Here is a 5,920-nt window from a genome sequence, read left to right as displayed (position 1 = left end):
ATTTGCTGCTTTAAATGGTTTTTATTATAAAGTAGACTGAAAGACTTATAAAAATTCCTATATTGGCATCTACACAGTTTCACTTTTCAGATAGTCAACTGAGACTCCCCTTCTAGACCATCTCCTCAATCCTTATCTCTTCTAAGAAGCATTCTTGACAACATTGAGGGTTAAGTCTGATGAAGATGAATGAGAAGTGGTTAAGATTCGTCTTGGTAAATATAAACAAGCTGAGTAAAAGAAACACCTTCAATACAGAGAATTTAATAATGTATTTCTTTGGGTTTTGTAGTTATTGAATCAATTCAAACTTTTGAAATAAATTGAGAATGACAGTATTCTTAAGGTATTTGTTTATATTTTTTTAGTAAAGTCATTAACACATCAATGTGGCAAATGAAGCAATACTCTTATAATAATTGAGTTAATGACTGTGATTTCCTCATTAAAATCATCCAGAGTAAGTATTAAATATTAGAAAAATCTGTGCTTGCAATATAAACAATTCTTTCCTACTTCTGCAATCTCAACCTCCTCTTATATAGAATTTTTTAAAAAATCATTAATATATAACACTTTCTTAATAAAAGAAATAATATATTACACACTTCAATTAAAATACAACTTTTTCAAATCTGAGTTCTAATTCTACAATAGCAAATGTATTTCACTCTAAATATATTTTCAAGGTTAACAACCTAGGAGAACTCCAGAGCTTCTTCATGTTACTCAAATTCATTGGTTAATCTTAAGTACAACAAATTTTTCTCCTTCTATTGCTTAAATCTGCTCCTTTCAGGATTTTTCTTAAAGTTCTCATTTGTATTCACAATCATGTTTTCATTTACTTCGGGAGTCATGTATTTACCACAGACCTTCAGATCATATGTGTATGGTCTTCTCAATTACCTGTTATGCTTCAGAGAGTTGGACAATGACTAAGGATGTCAGAAGAATTGATGCCTTCAAGTTGTGGTGCTGGAGAAGAGTCTTGAACATACCATAGACTGCCAAGAAAATAAAACGATCTGTCTTGGAGAGGGTGAAACCAATTTTCTCCTTGGAGGCTAGGATTCTGAAGCTCTGCCTCACTTATTTTAGGCACGTGACCAGGAGAGATCGGTCCCTGGAGAAGGACGTCATGCTTGGAAGGGTGGACGGACAGGCCAGGAGAGGGAGACCTCAGATTAGATGGATTGATACCGTAACTGGGGTGATGGGAGTTGGTGTGTCTGAGTCAGTGAGACTGGCTCAGGACAGGGAAGGGTTCAGAGCTGGTTTACGTAGGGGTCACTATACATCTCAGGCAACTCAATAAACAATAACATTCTATGGCAGGTTTGGAAGCAGGAGTGTCACTGACTTCCTAAACAACTTGCCTCCGAAAACTCTATGAACTTTGATAAATGTCAATAGTTATAGAGGCGCTTCAGGCCTTTTGTTCATAGGGTCGCTATGAGTTGTGCTCAACTTGAAGACAATCAGCCACAGCAACAATGTTAAACTTAGAGTTGCTTGACTTCTCTCGCACAAGTAGTGCATGTGCTTCCTCTGCCAAACATATCCAGTCTCTGCCTTAGTACCTCACTCAAACTGAAACTCATTTTTGCTGTCAAGTAAGAAACATATAGCTGGCCCTCCAGCGAGTATTCAGAGGCTATAAATCACATGGAAGGAGATAAACCATTTTTGAAGGGGTGGAACAACTGGTAGATTCTAACTGAGCACCAGTGGCTTGAAAAAGCAACTCTCTACCTACTAGGGCAATTATTTAATCATATAATGTAAGATAAAACAAAAACGTCAACTCTTTTTTATAAGTTTCTTCAATATTCTCCGTTTGTTAATACAGACACTGTTTCCCATGATGCTTTGCTAAAGCAGTTGCTGCATTGTACCGCAGTGATCTGTCTCCCTCTCATTTAACCATGAGTTATCACAGGCAGGGACCATGTTTCCTGGATCTTACATAGCTGAGTGTCTAACACACAGATAGTCAGTGAAACATTTGATAAACCTACAAATACTTTGTATCTCTGATGTCTTTTTGGAATAAAAGACATGTTTGTAGACTCGTACTTTCTATATTCCTTCTCTTATAATTTTAAATAGTATGTGTACTCTTTTAAATATTGATTTTATGTCATGATACATAACATCTGTACGAGGAGGAATGTGGCATCAGGATTGGTGGAAGAGTCATCAACAGCCTGTGTTATGCAGATGACACAACCCTGCTTGCTGGAACTGAGCAGGACCTGAAGGGCTTTCTGCAGAAGGTCAAGGACTGCAGTCTTCAATATGGATTGAATCTCAACATAAAGAAAACAAAGATTCTCACCACTGGGTCGACTGGCAGCATCAGTATGGATGGTGACGAGATTGAGATAGTTAACAGTTTTAGTTTATTTGGTCCCACAGTCAACACTCTCGGTAACAGCAGCCAGTAATTCAGGAGATGAATTGCATTGGGAAAGTCAACTGTGAGGGACCTCTCAAGAGTATTGAAGTACAATGATGTCAGGCTGGAGACCAAGGTGTGCCTGATCCAGGCTATAGCCTTTGCAATTATGTGCTATGCATCAGAGTTGGACAGTGACTAGGGATGATAGAAAGAGAATTGATGCCTTTGAGCTGTGGTGCTGGAGAAGAGTGTTAGATATACCATGGACTGCTAGGAGAACAAACAGGTTTGTCCTGGAGAGGGTTAAGCCAGAATGCTCCTCGGAGTCAAGGATTCTGAAGCTTCGTCTGACATACTTTGGGCATGTTGCAAGGAGGGACTGGCCCTTGAAGAGGGATGTCATGTTTGGCAGAGTGGAGTGGTGGCGCAGGAGTGGAAGACCCTCGATGAGGTTGAGGTGGTGTGAATGAGTGTGTCAGAGATGGTGAGGTTGGCACAGGATAGAGCAGCATTTAGAGCTCTTGCACATAGGGTCTCTATGAGTCGCAAGCGACTCAATGGCACATAACAATAACACATAGCATCCATTGTCTTCCCAATTCTCAAATGTATTCAATATTTAATTTTGTATACTTAATAAAATGCATAAATCCTTTGAAATGTCTAATTGAAAGGATTGTTCTTGTCCAAGATTATTCACAATTGATTTGCTTGTATAGCCTTGTATCTACAATTTTTCTAAATGCAATATACTAACAAAATTTAGGGGACGAAAGGAGAAATTAATGAAATATAGAAAAAATAGCTAGCCACGATCTGGAGCTTTTAGCATCACTTCTCCAGAGTAAATTCTTCAGAATTGAAAAATATTTGATGGGTCTTTTAAATGTAATTTCTTCTCTGCAGATGTTAATATTGAAAAGATAAAACTAGACATTAGCAGCAATAATGAAAATGGATGGAAGTTTCACCAAACTTAACATGCGTACTTTTTCTTTCTTCCCTGCATTCTGCCAAGTCTATTTACTGTATATCAAGCTGAACCTACAAAAAAAACCCTAAAGAAGGTATGCATTTTGGAGAACAATAAAAACTACATAGTTTGTAAAATTCTCTAAACACTGGGAAGCTGGAAGGTCCAAGAACAGGTCTGGACCTGAAAGTAAAATATAAAGGAACCAATAACAAGATATAAGAAATAAACTTCTCCTTGATCCGATCCCTGTCGCAGACGCTGCACCATGGCTTTCGTGACCAGACAGTTCGTGCGTGGCATGTCCTCCTCGTCCTCTGCCACAGCCTCAGCCAAGAAGATCATCCTTAAGCATGTGACAGTCATCGGCGGCGGACTGATGGGGGCCGAGATCGCACAGGTTGCTGCAACAACTGGGCACACAGTTGTGTTGGTAGACCAGTCAGAGGACATCTTGGCAAAATCTAAAAAGGGAATTGAGGAAAGTCTTTAAAAAGTGGCCAAGAAGAAGTTTGCAGAGGATCCCAAGGCTGGTGCTGAGTTTGTTGAGAAGTCCCTGAGCAACATATCAACCAGCACGGATGCAGCATCTGTGGTCCACAGCACAGACCTGGTGGTGGAGGCCATTGTAGAGAATCTCAAGGTGAAGAATGAGCTCTTTGCAACACTGGACAAGTTTGCTGCTGAACACACAATCTTTGCTAGCAACACTTACTCTTTGCAAATCACAAGCATAGCCAATGCCACCACCAGACAAGACCGATTTGCCGAGCTCCACTTCTTCAATCCTGTGCCCTTAATGAAACTTGTGGAGGTCATTAAAACCCCCATGACCAGCCAGAAGACATTTGAATCTCTGGTAGATTTTACCAAAGCTCTGGGGAAGCATCCTGTTTCTTGCAAGGACACACCTGGTTTTATTGTCAACCATCTACTGGTGCCATACCTGGCGGAAGCCATCAGGCTGTATGAACGAGGTGATGCATCCAAGGAAGACATTGACATTGCTATGAAGTTGGGAGCCGGGTACCCCATGGGTCCATTTGAGCTTCTTGACTACGTTGGGCTGGATACAACAAAGTTCATCTTGGATGGGTGGCATGAACTGGATGCCCAGAACCCATTGTTTCAACCCAGCCCAGCCTTGAATAAACTGGTGGCAGAGAAGAAATTGGGCAAGAAGACAGGGGAAGGATTTTACAAACATAAATGATGTGTGGCTTCTCTGCCTCCAGCAAGAACCCATGTAAGCTGTATAGCCAACTCCCCAAGTGCCCGCGGGAATGCCCTCTGGTCAGACATTCCCTCACACTGCAGTCTGTTCAGTGTGCATTTTAATTATATTTTTTTCTGAAGGAATTATTTTACACTAATTATTACAGGAATAACAAATTTTTTCTTCGAGAACTAATTCCTTTTTAAAATCTCTTCATTTTTGGGTATTTCCTAAAAAGCTTTATACCCCTGGTGCCACTTTTCTTTTGAATTTGTGTTTTTCTAGAGAATTTTCTGAACTTACTCATTTATAAAGGAAAAGCCTTCCTCTGAGAGTACGCTTTCTTCATCCTTGCCTCTCGGGAGAGGCTCACGAGCCATTGAGATGTCTGGGAAGTGTGTGTCTGAGAACATTTGCTACCTACAGCTTCAAGCCTTATTGTACATTATGGACTGGTGGGAACATCTCTTTCTGCTGGGTTTGCAAGAAGAGGTCTATTTGCATTGTCACCCAACCTGCAATCTTAATCATTTCTGTCTCTAGTTCTTATTTTTTTAAAAGGAAAAAGAAATCAGTGGGTTACAAACTGCCTATAAATTGACTTTAATAAATGTAATCTTCTAATCTGTAAAAAAAAAAAAGAAAGAAACTTCTCAAAGACAGTGGGAGAAGCAACTGGCCATTTGAAGACTTAATTTCCCTAGGAATTGTTTAATCTTCATAAAAAGTATATACTTAGCCTTTGATCCCTATGGCTGTTTTTAGATATTTTTTAAAAGTTATGTCTTTTTTTATAGTTGTTTTGCTCTGGAGAGATCCCTGAGAGCCAATTGCTGGAATTGAGTGAATACCAATTGACATATTTTAACAAACAGATGCTGCCCTGGATGTGCTCACCAGGTTGTGCCAAGAAATCTGGAGGGCCAACTTAGTGGAAGAGATTCATATTTATTCCCATTCCAAAAAGAGGTGCTGTAACAGAGTGTGGAAATTCGTGAACACTATCACTAATATTGGAGGGTCTTGGGAGACTGAGTGTCAGCTGCAGACAGCCTCTGGCTTCTTGAGGAGGAGCAGGTATGGAAGGCTCTGGACACTTGTGGCTTTCTTTTTGCCCCAAGTGGGTATCAGCAGAGGGGACTTGCGAGATGAGCTGGGCGTCTCTGGCCCAGAGTTTGCCAGCATTTGGGCGTGCCGGAATGGTAAAATACTGAAGGGCTTGAGGGCCTGTTTTTCCTTGGGTTCAAACATTCTTCTAGGTTGTATAGCCCTGGTATGTCCACTTGCTGTGTAGTGGTAACTTGTAGTTTCTGTGAAGCTGAACACT

At 40.3% G+C, this 5,920-nt stretch overlaps 1 pseudogene; it reads left to right on the top strand.

Moving 5' to 3' along the window:
• The first annotated feature begins 3,633 nt into the window (after positions 1-3,633).
• On the top strand, positions 3,634-4,590 carry LOC102867526 (annotated as a pseudogene).
• Positions 4,591-5,920: the final 1,330 nt, after the last annotated feature.

This window comes from Elephantulus edwardii, unplaced genomic scaffold (assembly GCF_000299155.1).
Source record: "Elephantulus edwardii isolate Elephantulus edwardi_28Jun2011 unplaced genomic scaffold, EleEdw1.0 scaffold00040, whole genome shotgun sequence".
Lineage (NCBI taxonomy): Eukaryota > Metazoa > Chordata > Mammalia > Macroscelidea > Macroscelididae > Elephantulus > Elephantulus edwardii.
This window is presented reverse-complemented; position numbering and strand designations above follow the sequence as displayed.